Raw genomic sequence first — 18,577 nt, 5'->3', positions numbered from 1 at the left:
TGAATCTACAGATATATGTAAACTCTCCTTGTATCTATCTGCACCGGCCTCCCATATGCTCAGGGTATCACTCTCTGTATCACTCCTTCTCAAAGTGGCCACACCTTGGCATCACCTGGACAGCTTCAAAAGTCCCGATGCCTCACTACCTCCCCCATCCCAAGAAGCTGATTTAATTGCTCTGGAGTAAGGTCTGGGTATATGGAGTACTGAAAACTCCCCTCAGATGCTTCTAATGTGTACAAGCTCCACCATTTGGCTGATTTTTTTTCCCCCTGAAGGCAAACTCTAGATCTTAATCATCTCTTGATTCCCAGTGTCCTCTTCACAGCACTTCTCACAATCAGTCTGTAATTAGAAAACTGGTGAGAGGCTGGGCGTGGTTGCTCACACCTGTAATCCCAGAACTCTGGGGGGCCGAGGCAGGCAGATAGCTGGAGGTCAGGAATTTGAGGCTGGCGTGGCCAACATGGCAAAACCCCATCTCTACTAAAAATACAAAAATTAGCTGGGCGTGGTGGCAGGTGCCTGTAATCCCAGCTACCTGGGAGGCTGAGGCAGGAGAATCACTTGAACCCGAGAGGCGGAGGTTGCAGTGATCTGAGATCGCGCCACTGTACTCCAGCCTGGGCGACAGAGCAAGACTCTGTCATCGCGCCACTGTACTCCAGCCTGGGTGACAGAGCAAGACTCTGTCTCAACAAAAAAAAAAAAAAAGAAAGAAAGAAAACTAGTGGAGGTTTTACTGAGTCTGTCTGCCCCACGACACTGTATGCTCCATACAATCAGGAATTATCTCTCTTTTGTTCACCACATCCCCATTCCTCAAAGAGTAGCAGAAATATGGTACAGAATGAATATTTATTTTGTGGAATAAAAGAAATTAACTGATCTATAGTGAACAAATAAAATAAAAATAACAGCAGCTAGCACTTACAGACACTGTTTGCCAGAAACTGTTTTAAGAGCTTTACAAATATTAACACATTTATTAATCACAACAAACTTATGATAGGTACTATTATCATGTCTACTTTATAGATGAAGAAACTAAGACACACATAGATTAAGTTCCCCAAGACCAAGCAGTTAGTGGCAGAGCCACTAGGATTCAAACTTAGGCAGCCTGGCTCTAGAATCCCTTATCAACTAGCTCAACAATGCCTGGCCAGTGGGAGACGCCACTTAACCGTCCTTTCCATGTAAATGACCACAATACCCATAGCCCTGAAGATGGCCACCACTGCCACAATTTTATGGAATGACAACAAAGTGCCAGACACTGCTGAGCACTTCATGTGTTATTTCCTCTAACACTGGATTAACCCCATTGTACAGACCAAACAAGTGAGGTGAAGAGATTTTGATCAACAAAAAGCCAGAAACTGGCGGAGCAGGAACTGAACAGAACTCTGTCTGTCATTGAAGTGCAAGCTCTCAACCAACATATATATAATAACCCTTTTGGTTGGATAATTGAATATTAAACAAACGAAAAATCCTAAAAATGGAAAACTAATATGCATGACAAGAATACCCTTCAACAATTCCTTGATCCCTGGTTGTTTTCACTGTTCTCTCTGTACTTTCATTAGCATGTTATATAGTATCATACGTCAAAGTTGCATCATATACACATTTAATTTATGTAAATCCAACTATACAGGCACAGAGACAGAACAAGTAAGTGAGGGGGAAAGAACCAAAATTAACGAGTAAAATCTAGTGGGAGGCTGCAACTGTTATTCCATTCAAAGTACACAAGTTCCTGAGAAAGAAGGAAGGGAATGAGCTCTACATACCCTCGTCGGGTCAGCGTCTCACCATACTATTGGGACTCTTGTGCGTAAAGGCACTAAAACGTATGGGTCACTTAAAGAATTTTCAGTGTTAATGTTGGTAGTAAATATGTTGTGCCTTAAGAACTGTCTTTAGAGCTTCACCCTCATATGGGGTGTAACACCGCTATGCAGTGGCTACAGAGAGCTAGAGATGCCCAGGATCTACAAATGGGAATTAAAAGTAGCTCAAGTCATGTCTTCTCTGGCCCACGCTCTCAGACAGACATGAACATCCAATAACATGATACAACCTTAGAGGTGCAAGAAACAGCAATGGAGTCTCATCTTGATAGTGAACGTATGAAATAAAAGAAAAGCATTCAAATCTCAATTCCCAAATGGTAGTTGATATAAAGACTATTTATCCAATAGCTAGAGAAAGTCACATGCTGATTCTCTGACCACAGAGTAATCTGTAAAGGGAGCTTGTACAAAGAGCCATCAAAGTAAAAAAGAAAACAACAAAAGAAAACATTAAATTCTGTTTTTAAAAAAAGCAGTGATTTTTTTCATTCCTCACACATACCAAGGAAAAACTCATCAAAGACCTTATGTCACCTATCATTATGAATCAATTTTCTTGACCAAACATAAAAGTTGATTCAACATCTCCATCTTGAAACACTCTATTATCATGACATTTGTCAAATACTGAAAGATCTGACCACTGTCCTTCTTCCCAAACAGCACAAGGAACCCAGATAACAAATGAAGGTTGTACTCTGTAACAAGAATAGGCAGGAGACTGAATCACAGCAAAACACTTACAAATCAAGAGGGGGAAAGAAAGCACTGAGAGTGATTAAAGGCACGAAGAGCAGTAATAGGAAAGAAATCTCTTGTGAAAAGAAGCAATTGATGGTAACTTAATGGGGACAAAAATGAATTAGATCTACCTCAATGACGGAGCTCAAGATGAGGTAATTTCATAAAGTTTATAGAAAGTCACTTAAAAATTATACAACTTGCTGTAGTCTACTTTTGGAGAGCAGGAAGATAAAAGTTCTCCATGAGAGAGTTGATCTTTAGAAAAATGCATTCACAAACCACATTGATGAACTCTACCTATTATCTGGTAGATTATCCTTAATTCTCATCTGGGTAGCAAAGTCACTTTAGAACGGATACAGTCCTCTGCGTTTCAGGGAGAGACTTTGACACAGAAATAGAAGAGAATAAAAATCTTCAAATACAAGGGGTTATAAAGTGTATGGGGAAGGAAATAAAAATAAGTGTTAAAAGAGATGAGCTCTGGGCCACCATAGGGCACAAGAGTGTGCTGAGGCAAATTCTCGGTTTGGTAAGAATAACACTCATGGTATATGAAACAGGACTTTCTGTGTTGTTAGTGACAGAAAATCAACTCTAATTTAAGGGGTTAAAGGGAACCAGTTGGCTTACACCTGGGAAGTATGCTGAAGTAACTCACAGAAATAAGGAGGAGCTACAGAGCTATAGCAGACATTCTAAAATGCAAGCAAACATGAGAATCATTTAGAAGGCATGTTAAAACTCAGATTCCTAGGCCTCATCCCAGAGTTTCTGACTCTGAAGGTCTGGGGTGAAGCCCAAGAATCTGCATTTCTCACAAATTACCAGGTGATGCTGATGCCGCTAGTCCAACCACACTTTTGAAAACCACAGAGTCATGGAAAGCTAGGCTAGAGGAACTAAGCCCTAGGATGGAAGGAGTCTCCATCATACAGTTCTGCTCCTGGAGCTTACACAGGCTTTCACCAGCTGGTAGGGAATGTAGCCTCCGGGGCCACATTATTTTCTTTTATGATCCCAGAGGTAGGCAGTCGCTTTCATGAGGTTCCGGGGAAAAGCCCTGGGGAAGGTTCTAACTAGCTTGAGGGACTTGTGGCCAGAGACCATCCCAGAAAGCAACCTACAATGGCAGGGATGCAGTAAAGCAATTGGCTTGGCCTGGGCAAAAGCTTACTCTGTGAGTAGTAGCTGGGGAAGAGAGGATCCAAGTGAAGACACACAGAGAGAAAGAAGGCATCACATTTTACAGCATCACCAAGATCAAGGAAGTATTCCCAAAGAGACAAGAGGAAGATTCATAGAAAAGCAGGGTGAGCAAAGAAGAATAGGACAATGCGATTATCACAGCCCATAAGAAAGTTCACTTTGGCATCAAGATGTATAATCAAATTCACTTATAATGCTGTTTTTTACAAACATATATCATCTATACTCATAGAGTGCTGTTTCTTACATAATCGGTGATGATGGATCAATTTTTAAAAATAATTCCCTAACACTCACTAACTTATTATAAAATATAATAATGCAAATTACTAAAAAATTGATCTTCCTCTTGCATGTCATGGCAAGGGTAATTAGCAATAAAAGTTTATAAATGCTTACTCTCAGTATTTGTACTTAACACAAACCTAAAACAGCTCACAAACAGGCACTGGTACATAAACTGGCCTGGGTCCAACAACACACATTCAAGCATTACTGCTCTGGACCACGTGGACCAGGGTCTTGGTCACAACTACTTAACTCATTAAGAAAATGAATGAGCATAGCTGTGTTCCAATACAACTTTATTTGCAAAAACAGGCATTGACCAGGACTTGGCCATGGACTGTAGTTTGTCTGCCCCTCCTTTAGAACAGGGCTTTTCAAACTCTAATGTGCAGAGCTCTCACCTGGAGATCCTATGAAAACACAGACTGTGCATTTCTAACAGCTTTAAAATTGTTGTCAACACTGACAGTCCATGGCTGACATTCTGCTTAGTAAGGCTCCACAGACAAATCTCAGTAAACCTAGAGACCGGTATGTGACCTTAAGTATAATACTTGCTCTATACTGGGTTTTTATTGAGCCTTAAAAAGACTGCAGAAAAGACTACATCTGTCATTCAGATACCTACCTTTCTCTGCTGTAAAGAGATTATTACAATCAGAAAAAACTTGATAAGGAAAGCCCCACTGGAACCAATAGCATCAAATATCGGATGGTTTCCTACTTTCTCGAATAGCTCGTAAAGTGACACATAGTAGGTGCTCAAGAAGTAACTATTGGCAGGGCATGGTGGCTCATGCCTGTAATCCCAGCACTTTGCAAGGCCGAGGCGGGCGGACCACCTGAGGTCAGGAGTTTGAGACAAGCCTGGCCAACATGGCCCTGTGTCTACTAAAAAAAATACCAAAATTAGCTGGACATGATGGCATGCTCCTGTAGTCCCAGCTACTCAGGAGGCTGAGGTAGGAGAATCCCTTGAAACTGGGAGGTGGAGGTTGCAGTGAGCCAAGATCTTGCCACTGCACTCCAGCCTGAATGACAGAGTGAGACTATTTCAATAAGAAGGAAGGAAGGAAGGAAGGAACGAAGGAAGGAAGGGAGGAAGGGAGGGAGGAAGGGAGTGATTATTGATTGCAGGCTGGATGCAGAAATACCAAGCTGTAACCACTAGGAAGAGAAATAGAGTATGCTGATGGGGCTTCAATTTATGTCATATACCTTATTTAAGGTATTTCACACTGTAGGATAAATTGGTGCAACTTTCAATTGGTAGTGCTTTTAAGGATGTACCTGTACAGAAAAACTGAATCAAAGAATTTGTTCTTTCAGTATAAGTTCTCTTCATGTTTCTATACTTTTGTATTTTTCACTTTTGCCTCACCCACCCTTCTCATTTGAATACCAAATATCTCTTCTTTGGAATTTGGTCGGCACTGACAGCATTTGGATTAACTATTTGGTCATTCAGCTTAATGGAGAAGAGGGCTCCACTCATGAAATGCAACTACTGATCACAGGTTATCAAACACAGAAAATAACAGAAATCATCCAAATATGAGGTGACTTTGGTATTTTCTCTCACACCTGCTACCCAAATGCCAACACTCTTGGATCATAATGACACACGGAAGATTCTAAGTCACTTTTGTCTCCCTCTCAGAGAAATGTGCTGCTTGGGATTAACGAGCAAGTGAAACCTAGAAGGTCAAGGGTTAAAGCTCCAAATGGATTTTCTACTTGCTGTTTACGATCTTTAGGCCTTTGAGTATTAGAGCAGACACCTAAATGTTTGCTCAAAAACATTCTACTGAGTTCTAATTGAGAAAAAAAGGATGTGTCCAGAATACGCACAGATAACAATTAATGAAAGAACCCACAGATAAGCTGGAAGAAAAATAATTAACTCGGATTTGTACCAGCTGGCCCTTGGGAATGCTAATATGTGTGTTTGCAGTGCTCCATTTCAGAAGACCTCGAAGGTGGAAATGAAGCATCCTCAGGAGAGGTTCCTGGGTATGCAGATAAAATATCCATGGATATTCAGAAAGGACCTCTAATTGCAAGAGAGTTGCCACCCAAATTAGGGTAAAGTTGCTGCGTAAACTATTTAAGTGGACAAAACTTAAAAAAAAAATCTGTAATAAAGCAAGCAACATTGCTCAGAACACTCTAGTAGGCCAAGACAAGAGAACAGAGGACAGCTCTGCTGGGCAGATTCTTTCATTGATAGCATTCATGTCATTGCCCACAAACTCCAACTCCAAATCATGGAACGGCAATGACACTTTTTCCTCTAAGGTCAACTATCAGAGAGGTCTGCTTGGACAAATATATCAGAAATAACAAACACCTGGCATTTTCAAGCCCCCTTTCATTTTTATATTTCAAACTAGCAGATAGCACCAGCAGATATATTACATATATATTTTTTTTATTAGTTACTCACTGGCTTTTAAAATGACACAGGTGAGCAAGACGAGGTGTATTTCACTCACTGCTTTATCCTCAGTGCCTATAAGAATGCCTGGCAGGGATGACACTTAATATATTCTTGTTTGGCTGATGTTTCTAAATAGCTTTTAATCCAGTTTGGTCATTCTGTGATCTGGGGAACTAGTAACTGATTTCACAAAGGGGTCTTTGTAGAGCTGCCCCCTGACATGCTGGAGAACACCCCCCTAGTCAAGTCATTCTTGCTGTGTAATGAATCTTGACCTCATGGTTGACACCCTGACTTGTACCTATGGCTGAGCTCCTGCCTGGTACTTGAGTCTTTCTAAAACCAAACTTTGGCTTACAGGAGGTTTGCCATGAATGCAGTTTGGCCCCTGCACTACAGTGTGGGGTTGGTGGCACTGGCTATTTGTTAAGAGAATTACCTATATGTTGTTTGAGAATTGCCTCCCTCTGTGTGTGCTCTGGCTATCTTCTAACATGCTGCTTTCGGATAAGGCCCCCTCCCTGCTGCCACAATCCTTTCTGTACAACCAACCATTTCCTGTACTCATTGCCTCTGGCTGCTGGATGGAACCTCATCCCACTCTCTGCAAAGAGGTCCTTCCTTCCAATGCTTGCCTGACCCTGGTGAACAAGTCCAGTCCTACATTATGGCCCCCACCAGACTGCCCCATTGTATTACAGTCTTGCCAGACACATGGCATTGGCATCTAGCCTGGAAACTGAACCGTTTCAGAAGGGCAACTCATTAACTTATTATGCTTTTCTTCCTGGCTGAGAATATTCAGCTAGATGACTTATATGGAAATTAAAAAACAGGCTGACAATATGAATTTGTTCTGAAAAGATATTTCTGGGGCATCTATCATGTTCTATGTACCATTATAGGGGCTACAGATAATGAAGTATACAATAGTTGAATAAAACAAAAACCATGAATGGGGAGAAAATTCAAGAAAGCTCTATACCTTGGTTATTTTTAAAGAATATGGAGCAAAAAGCAACAAGAAATGTAGGGATGGGGAAGGTGGCAAACAAAATACAATATTTCTGAGCAATTTTACAGAATTTTAAAAAAGAAGTGAATGAATAAAGAGATTATTCAGTGGTGAGGACTGTAAATTGTAAAAATCACATGAAAAAGAAAAAGGAGATGGGCACAAATTATCCCCAAGGACACATCTGATGAGGGTTATAAAGATGAAAAAGACACTTAATTTAGAAGTTCACCTGGAGTATGTTACTCCTTTACAAAGACAGAAAGTTTGGTGCGAATGCACAGAGAAATCAGTGGAATCTTAAGAGGGTTTTAGTAAAATAATTCATTTGAGGATTCTAGCAAGAAAGATAATGGAAAAATAAAGGTGAGTTCATTTTCTGACCAGTAGCAAGTCTCATGCTTGAGGCCTCCTAACCCTACTGACCTAAATATACCAGGAAGACATTGAACAGGAAGATATTAAACTGAATAACCGGGAAGGTGCATTCGGCCACCTCTGGAATGCTTAGGTAGTTTAGCATCCTAGCAACTCGGAGGGACTGTATCAAATATTAATAAATGACTCACCATTAATTCTGAGATAATTAAAACTAACTCAAATTAGAAGTCCACAGAGGTAGTAAATGTATAAAATACATAAAAAATATGTAGCTTGGTCCTGAATTATGTTGATTTTCCTTTTTTATTGTTACAAAACTGTTATGTACCCCAAAGCTTTTCTTTTTCCTCTCTAAGTCTTATGGCTTACTGTGAAACAAAGCTCTTCATACTTGTTACTATTATATTTGATTGCTGACTGCATCATACCCCGCTCTAAGCAAATCTGGTTTACAAAGTTCCACATGCTTTTTGAAAGAGATTTGATATATTAGGCTTCTTTAAATAAATATCTAAATAAAAAGGTCCATTATTTAATACTGCCAGGAAAATGATGATCAGGAAGACTAACAACATGAGAAGATGTTCATCAGGCAATATGGATAATGTTGGAAGAAAAATTTTTTAAATTATAATAGTGGTTGTATTACAGGAATACAATTAGGGAATTTTTTAAAATATCTCACTTTTAGTAGGAAATGTAAATTTGTAAAGGTGAAATAGCGATCATTATCTGATATAAAAAAACTTTCAAAAACATAAAGTGAAAATAACCTAAATTTGTAAGGAAATCATTCTTAACTGAAATGTCGAAAAACTAATTAAAATTTCCTCAAACTTTAATCATTCCATAGCTATAAAGGCAGTATGTCTAAAAAGCCATTACTGGCATATCCTAAAGGTTCTCATAATCAAATCCTTCCTTTAGGGGAACAAGTAAACTATGAAAACAAAAGATATTTTACTTTACATTTAGACTAGGGGTTTCTGATTGTCCTTTCTTTAAAAGTGTCTCAGTTTGGCGTTGGGGTGCACGTCTGTAATCCCAGCACTTTAGGAGGCTAAGACAGGCAGACCGCTTGAGCCCAGGAGTTTGAGACTAGACTGGGCAACAAACCCTGTCTCTACAAAAAAAAAAAAAAAAAAAAAAATTCAATTAGCCAGGTGCAGTGGCATGCACCTGCAGTCCTAGTGACTCAGGAGGCTGAGGTGGGAGGGTCTCTTCAGCCCAGGAGGCCGAGGCTGCAGTGAGCTGTGATCGCACCACTATACTCCAGCCTGGGCGACAGAATGAGACCTTGTGAAAGAGACAGACAGACAAGAAAAAAGGAAGGAAGGGAGGGAGGGAGGGAGGCAAAAAAGGTGTCTCTATCATACAATCTAAGAAAAGCTGCTCATAATTATCCAAAAAGCTACCCAGGCAATTCTCATTATCCATAGTAGTTATGGTCTATACAGTCACTATAACCACTGAATTAAAAATACTCAACCATTGTTCTTAGGGGAAATACACAGTTACATTTTTAGGAGCCTCTAGTCACAATATTTTCATCAGCAGATCAATTCCTACTTTTGTTTTAAGTATGCTTCTGTTTAAGGACACTTTATTTAATATATATCGTTGCTTCTCGTGGCCAAGAGCACTGTAACTCATGCCTGAATGAAGCTTATCTAGCACCTGTATGCTCTCTGTAGGGCACATCACAGACTTCTTACACTTAGGAACGCTAGAAAGCATTCAACACTATGCTTAGGGGCCAACAGTGAAATCATACACACAAAAAAGGAAAAAAAGCAAAACACATGGCCATAAATAGACTGCAAAAGGACACGTTTTACAGTATGAAAGCTGAAACAAGAAGGTAGAGGATTGCCTTGTTTGATCTCATTTGGGAACATGTGCATTGGGTGACTAAAATTTTTCGCCACTCTGCACATTCCCTTGAATGACCTTGAAAGTGCTGTGGAATTACAAATGACTTTTGGAGTACAAATTAATCTTAGCACACAGGCAAGTTTCAAAATACAGAATAAGCAAATAATGATCAACTATACTAAGAATACTAAGAGAAAACAATGTAGATTAGATTATAGTGAAATTCCTCCAACACTTTAAAAGTATTCCTTGGAAATAAATAAGAATCCTATTAATAACTAGAGGAACATGTCACTTCTGATCCTAATATTCATTTTGCTTTAAACAGACCGGGAGAACTGTTCCCTTTGTGGGAGGGGTGGGGGGGAATACCATCTTTTACTTGAAATTGTACCATGGTACCTTGATTTATGAAATGACAAATTTTAAAAGTCTTAAAACAAGTTTCAGAGGAAACTAAGGAAATCATAGTAAAAAACACTAACGGGCATGAGGTGATCTCAATATACTCTACACAAAAGTATTTCAAGTATACATACTTTATTATAGTGAGACATCAAAATTTATATAAACAAATTTAAAGACAAGAGTCAGGATGCAGGAAAACATGAGTGATGACATATATAAAACTACCCATTCCCTTGATCTCAAACACACACACACACACACACACACACACACACACACACACACACACACAGAGTCTTGTATTCTAAATCACTGTGAGAGTGATGTAATAATGGAAAACTAGACAAAAAATATGAAATGGCAAGTCATAAAGAGGCATTAAAACTGCTGAATAAAAGAAAAAGATTAAAAAATGCTACCTCTCCTGTTAGTAAAGAATCACAAGACATGAGAAAATAAATGGGCACTCATCTCACTGAAGTTAGCCCTCCACAGGTCCTTCAACTATTATTGAGGTAATTCAGCGATACATGTGAAAACCTTAAAATCTGCACACGTTTTGACCCTTACGCTTCTAGGAATTTATCTTACACGAATAATCCCAGCTTTATGTAAAGTTACGAGTACAAGGAGGTTCACAGCATTATTTTAAATTTGAAACACCCTGAATATAAAATAACAGAGCACTAGGTTAAGTAAACTTGTATATCCAAACCAATAAATACCATTCCACCACTGAAAATGTTATAAAGAACTGTACCAGGACAGGTAATACAGACATGAAAAAACGAAAGAAAGCAGACTATATAATATTGTCAATTATGTGATATAAGTCTAGTTTTGTCAAAACTAGTGTGTGTATATATATGTTTTTTAAAAAGGTATATATAAATATATATATGTAATCTATCTTATCATTTTCTGTTTTGTTTTTCCTTATTTTAATAATTAGGAAAAGGGACTACTATTTATACAATGCCCTAAAACAAAGACAAAAGACTATTTAGCAAACTACTAAGTCGAGCCAATTTCTTAGGCAAGCCCATATAGACATGTTGCTCGTTTAGGAATGAGACCATCTTTCATAATTCCTAATTCTCTGACAGTGGGTGGGGCAGCATGAAAGGAGGAAAAAAAGGACTCATAGTATCTGCAATCTCCTGAATCCACGGGGCACATCCCACAAGACTACATCTCACCTCTACTATACAGGAAAGGAATCAGAGACCTTCACAGTCAAAAGGATTTCAGCCTTGTTCTTCTGAATGATTTTCCCAAGTTCACTACCCACATCTAATGATACCTTTACCAGGCTTTATCTGAATTGTAAAGTAACATCTCAAAAATAATAATAGTACAACTTTCAGACGCCCTGCCACAGAAGATTATTCTTAAGATGCAGAGATTGTTGACCACTATTGATTTTCTTTCTGAGAAATGCACTGTTTCTTAATTGTTGCATTCAATTCCTTCTTTTTTCGATGCAATAACATTAAGGAAAACAACAACCCTAACTCTTCTAATAATTATACATTTTTCCAAACTATATGGCATTATACTTTGATTCATGGTCCATTTCTCTTTAACAGTCTACAAAGGCATCTACACAGATGACTCATAATCAATTCCTGAGCTTGCTGGGACTAATGACAAAATTTACTAAGCCCCAAATCTGTTAAATTCTTCAAGTCACTTACTATAAAACAAACTAGGGTGCATTAAAATCTGGATTTTGAAGACAGAGTAAAGAGTAAAAATCTTATTTTCGATTTGTTTCTGAGGGTATGTCAGTGAGGAGCATGAAAATAGATTTTGAGTGTTCCATTAGGGATGGTTTGAAAATGTGGTAGCTAGCAGATACACTGACCATGTGGAAGATACAAAACCAAATGCAGTCACCAGGACGCACTTATTACTGAGAAGTATTGGCAGGTAAAATGGACAAGCGTGAGGTGGGCAAGGAGGGCCAGACATTATTGGAAATTTTAATTAACTGGACATCAGGAAAAGATATGCAAAAATCAACATTTATGAATTCCTGACAGTGGGAAAACTACTGCCAGGGGAAAGAAGAAAAGGGCCCGGAGTGGTAGATGGTTTTCCATCCTCTAGCTTATGCAGAGTGACTGCCCCTAAATAAGGAGCTACTCTAAGTGAAAGTGGAGACTAAATGACCAGCTGAAAATTCATCAACACAAAATTAATTTTATCATTCTTAACAGACTAGACTCTCAGGTCGACTACCACTAGAAAGAATGGCTGCCTGGAATTTTAATCTTTTCTACTCTATACAAAAAATATATATATATTTTCGAGCAAGCCTGCAAGAATAGAAATGCAGGGTAGTCGTTTCAAAAATAATGCTCGCATTGTATAAAGTATTGAGCACTGTATTCGAAAATAAATTCCTACAAGAGTTCTATTGCCCTACCAAGAAAACAATCGCTTGCAGATAAGCTATTTCAGCAAATACATGTGGTGTGTAATGAAATGGGTTTTGCTTTGTTACAGTAATTAAAATGGACACCAGACCTGAAGAGTCTCCAAGCAGACAAAGCTAGTTAGGCCTCATAAGTGATCTTAACTCTGCTTGATTTGCAGACATAAACAAAACTTGAGCTATTTCTTGTAAATGCCTATGTTAAAGAAAAACTTAACTTAAGACTAACCAATTGGAAGCAGAAAGTTCTAGTTATCTAACTTACGGTTACATAACTAGAACTTTCCAGCAGGATACACCAAATAAGGCAACAGGATAACTGTAACCAATCCAATATTTTCTTTGCTTTACTTTCGTGTTTGCCCTGTAAAAATCGTCCCTTTACGTTCTTTTGATGGAGCCCTGGAAGCACTTTTGGTTTGGAGCTGCTCAACCCGTGAATCACTGGTTATTCAAATCAACTCTTGACAATTTTATGGCACCTCAGTTTATGTTTAAACAGCTCCGTGCCTCTGTTATAAGCATGTATCTGAAAGAAAACAGGATATTCTTCTTTGTGCTTAAATAAACTCTAAATGTGCAATAATTTAAAAATATGAGACAGCACAAGTAAATCCTAAAATATATTTATTAAAATGTAAGGCATTTGCATATACCTGATACTGAAAATATGGCATGCAGTTTTACTTCTCTGGCTTCACATTCTGAAGTTTCTGAAGCATATACCATAGAGCACAAAAAGAGCTGGCCTCTTCTCAAATTTATAACAAATGATATTTTGTTCTTCTTGCAAACATGAATTTAATCCTCCCTTTATTAAATTGTTTCCTTGGTTGTCTGAGCAGAGAATCATTGTAAGCTACTGAGTCACTTACACCTTCCATCTGCATGTCAATTTCAAAACAACACATGCAGTAACACTGATTATCACTGAACCTGTATCAGACACCTCCCATTTCTGTAGATGTGCATTTATTCTAAATCCAAGTCTTGGAAGTGATAATGGAATGAAACATTTAGAAAATATCAAAAGCTAAAGTTTTCACTGTGCTTTAGAAAGGTTTGCAAGTTGGTACTTAAAACAATGCTTTAGGGTATTATTTTCATGTCTATAGATGAGGCAATAGAAGTTTAAAGAGTATATTCAAATGGCTAATAAATACGTGAAAAGGTGCTCTACCTCATTAGTCATGACAGAAAGGCCATAATGAGATAATGCCTCATACTTAACTGAATGACTAAAATTGAAAAGACTAACGAGTAGCAAAAGTAAAGTAAAAGATAACAAATGCAAAAGAGTATACAGTACATGATTCCAGTGATACCAAGTTTAAAAATAGGCAAAACAAATCTGTGATATTAGAAATTACCTTTGAGGGCCAAGTACAGTGGCTCCTGCCTATAACCCAAGCACTTTGGGAGGCCAAGGCAGGAGGACCCCTTGAGGTCAGGAGTTCGAGACCAGCCTGGGCAACAAGGCAAAACCCCGTCTCTACTAAAAACACAAAAATTAGCCGGGCATGGTGACACATGCCTTTAGTCCCAGCTACTCAGGAGGCTAAAAGTCAGAAGAAAAAAAAAAAAAAGAAAAGAAAAGAAATTACCTTTGGAGAGAAAGCAGGGTAGGAAAATGATGGGGACTACATGAGGAGGCTTCCAGGATCCCTGTTATGTTCTATTTCTATTTCTTTTTCTTTTCTTTCTTTTTCTTTTTTTTTCAGATGAAGTCTCGCTCTTATCTCCCAGGCTAGAGTGCAATGGTGCGATCTTGGCTCACTGCAACCTCTGCCTCCTGGGTTCAAGCAATTCTCCTGCTGCAGCCTCCTGATTAGCTGGGATTACAGGCGCCTGCAACCACACCCGGCTAATTTTTGTATTATAAGTAGAGACGGGGTTTCACCATTTTGGCCAGGCTGGTCTTGAACTCCCGACCTCAAGTGATCCGCCCGCCTTGGCCTCCCAAAGTGCTGGGATTACAGCCGTGAGCTACCGCGCCCGGCCATGTTCTATTTCTCGATCTGGCTGGAGGTTAGATGATATGTTCACTTTGTAATAATTCATCAAGCTGTATGCTTAAAATTTGTATACTGTTCTATATGTAGATTATACTTTAATAAAAGTTTATTAAATTTTTTAAATGATACTGTCATATGAAATTATTTTCCCTCTAAATGGCAAGTGTGCATGTGTGTCTCAATTTGTGTAACAAAACAACCCTCTGAGGTTAAGCACTGCTATTATCACCACTTTATAAATGAGGATATCAAGGCACACAGAAGTTAAATAGCGGGCCCAAGGTCCCACAACCAGTAAGTGGTAAAGACAATACTGGAACCCAGGCAGTCTGGCATGAGAATCCCACTAAGAGTCCCTTCCATTCTTCAACTTGTCCTTGGTGCTTAGGTAGCACATTTCTTCATAGATATTTCAAGGGCTTTGAAAATATGACTCAAAGTTGGACCTAAACCAGGAAGTACAATCAAATCCAATGAGGTGCCTTTACTAATGCCAATCATATACTTTTGCTTTTCAAAACTAGGCCCTCAGAGAGCAAAAGATTTGTTTATCTTTGGCCAACAGAGTTGGGGTCACTGGGGAGATTCGTGCCAAGTGTCCTTTCCTTGTATTCACTTCACAAGATGTTTCGTGTAAGTGAACACAAGGTGTTTTGTGTAAGTGAATGCAAACTTACACAAAAGTTTGTTACATTTGCTACACCTTTGGAATTCTAAGTTCAGAACTAAAATAGAAACCAGGGTATAATTTGGAAAACAAAAACCCAAGGATAACATTCTATACAGTGCTTTTCTTTTAAATGTCTTCAAATTCTTAACAGAAAACCACAAAACCCTACTTCTATTTCCTATTTTATATTATTTTTGCTCTTTATGATTTAAAGAATACTAATGCTTAGAATTAGTGATGAAGACCACCAGCAGAACAAACTCTATTACTTTTCTCTCATCTCAAGCTCAGCTGCAAGATAAGAGAATTATAAAATATTTAATGATACACTTCATATGAATTCAGTTCAGTAAGTGAGTTTATCTTGAAAAGACTCTTGTTTTATTCAGCTTGGTAGAGGAACTTCATTTCATATATACGATAAAAATAATAAGAAACACATTAGTTATAGAGATACTTGTGTTAGGTCCAAGTGAAAATCAGCATTTGGGTTAACAGTTAAGCAAAAGAAGTAACATTTTCTGCTCTATGACTGGCATCATGAGTGGAAATATATGTCAACCTGTAATATTTTTATTCAATGACTTTGTGTTTACTAATCAACAGAATTATCTTAGACATACTGCAAATAAGCAGTTGTTAACATCAGCTGATAAAAGTTTAACAAAAACTGGTGTTCTGTAATTTTGACTTTCTGTGTATTCAACTAACTAATCATTTTATCTAACAAGACAATCGATACCTTTGAAATAATTAGCTTTGGGCTCTCAGGAACCTCTACTTTTGGGCATGTGGACACGAAATAATTACTGCCAAAAACTACAGCCAGTTTCCTTGCAAAATCACATCAACTCATCTATACTATTTTTTAGGTTCTGTTCTCTAAATTTTGTGAAACGAAGCCAGGATTGAAAATACTCATTACATTTCTATGTTTTTTAACCGGTTTTGAAATTTCAAGATTTGGAAAAAGTACTGTGAGATGAGCTGTGCATTCATTTTCCTGATATAGCATGAGAAAAATAAAATAACTCCCACATACCTTTATCTACCCAAGATGACAGCTAATCTCAAAAAAAAGTTGAAATAATCCAAGCATTTGAAAATATTCCATAAAGTCAAAATTTTGGAAGAGAATAGTTTTTTAAAAAGGAAAAAATGGCTCTGACAGTAATTTTTCCACTCTCCCTCCCCACCCTATAGGTTTTACAAAATTAAAATTTGAGGTGAGGCACTAAGAAAAGCTATTTCAGCGAAATCCAATGATTGTCCTGGTAGATTTCATCTTTCAATGACTCTCTATTATTCTTTTTTTTTTTTTTATTAATAGTATCGTGAATTTATTTTTTTTTTTTTCTTTTTTTTTTTTAATTTTATTTATTATTATTATACTTTAAGTTGTAGGGTACATGTGCATAACATGCAGGTTTGTTACATATGTGTATACTTGTGCCATGTTCCAGTCTGCCCATCAACTCGTCATTTGTCGTTGCCGCTCCCAATGCAATCCCTCCCCTCCCATGATGTTTACTCTCTATTATTCTTTGCACAGAGTTTCATCAGATGCTGGAAGATCAGTATTTTATTACAGTTGTCTGTCCTCTGGGTACTTTGTGGTTCGAGCAGCTTAAGGAGCTGTGTGTCTCCTGCAGTGTTGGGTTTGGTGGTTTGGGAGTCTCACCGGGAAATGACTCTTGTAGAAATGATGGGAAGAGAATAAGTGAATTAATACATGATTAGAGAGCCACTGATAGGTATTTCTACCTAACCAATGAAAACAAAGCGCTTATGTAAGTGGAAACATTGTTCTTTTGGCGAATACCTTCCTCATGGCTGGCTGCCTTTGAACTTCAATAACTTTGCTATTCCTGAATGGCACTGGAGAATTGAAAATAAGTGCTAATAATACCTTGCCGTCTGTTTTGTGAGTCAGAAGAAAAGATAAGCAAAACTATAAGGCCACCAACTATTTAAGTCATGAGAAAAACAGACAAGTGTACTACCAATATAAGACAAAATTTTATGCATGCAAAACAAAACAGGCTATTGCCAGTATATTTATTAATGGGAAGCTTCCATATTTAGTTCAGACCACATTTCATTTTTTAAAAATCTGGTATTATTTTCATTTATGATTTTCTTAGTAACGATTCAGATTTCCTACATCTTCAGATATTTTAGTAACCAACTCAATTTATTAGATACTCTAACAATATTGAGAAAATGATTCTCAAATAAAGTTTAGGCCAATTGTGATGGCTCATGCCTGTAATTCCAGTGCTCTGAGAGCCTGAGGTAGGAGGATCACTTGAGGCCAGGAGTTTGAGACCAGCCTGAGCAACATGGCGAGACAAAAAATAAAAAAAAAAAATTGGCCAGCCATGGTGGCATGCACCTGTAGTCCTAGCTACTCAAGAGGCTGTGAGGGGAGGATAGCTTGTGTCCAGGAGATCGAGGCTATAGTGAGCTATGTTCGCACCATAGCACTACGGTCTAGGTGACAGAATGAGACCCTGTCTCTAAAAAAAGTAATTAAAAAAATAGAGAAAAAGTTTTATATCAAATTGTTGTGGCATATACGTACTTCACAGGCCTGTTAAAAGAATGAAATGAAAACCATATACACTAGTCTTTCAAAATATTTTGGTCTTTCTATGTAATAAGCATCTACCTAAACCACGTTATAGTCAACTGAGTATCTACAGGTAAAACAAAGCATACTGATATTTAACTTGGTTACTAAACTAGCTGATTAAATATTAACTGAATGCCCACACTGCCCCTAGCATGGGTGTGGTAGCTACATTCTAGTCAGCTACCCTCAAGTTAAAAAGATGCACATGAAGCAGCAATAGAAACTATGAAACCAGGTACAGTTACTTGCTACTTAGTGCATATGTTACAAACTAATGGTCAGTGATAAAAATTAGAAAGCATACAAAAGAAGGTGGGGCCATTATTTCCCAGTGATATATGATCCTACAACCCTAAGATTTTCCAATATTTGGTAATACCTTCAGCATCTTTATGGAAGGAATCATAGTACACCTTCCCTCTAAATCATGTAAGCATAGGACCAGTCGCTTCTGTGTAAATTACCCAAATAAAGTTCATGCCAACCAATGTTTCAACTGGCACACTGTATTTTTTTTATTTCCTTCCACTTCTCAGGACTGTACACACAACCTCTGAAGTAAGATCCCAGGAGCTATTTATAAGCCTTTTAC

At 38.0% G+C, this 18,577-nt stretch overlaps 1 protein-coding gene across 2 annotated transcripts in view; it reads right to left on the bottom strand.

The window, feature by feature from the left end:
* SUCLG2 (succinate-CoA ligase GDP-forming beta subunit) overlaps nucleotides 1–18,577 on the bottom strand; it is a 278,401-nt gene that overhangs the window by 87,287 nt on the left and 172,537 nt on the right. The window lies entirely within an intron of this gene.

Source organism: Papio anubis, chromosome 2 (genome assembly GCF_008728515.1).
Source record: "Papio anubis isolate 15944 chromosome 2, Panubis1.0, whole genome shotgun sequence".
NCBI lineage: Eukaryota > Metazoa > Chordata > Mammalia > Primates > Cercopithecidae > Papio > Papio anubis.
The sequence above is the reverse complement of the archived record's forward strand: the minus strand, read 5'-3'. Positions and strand labels throughout refer to the sequence as shown.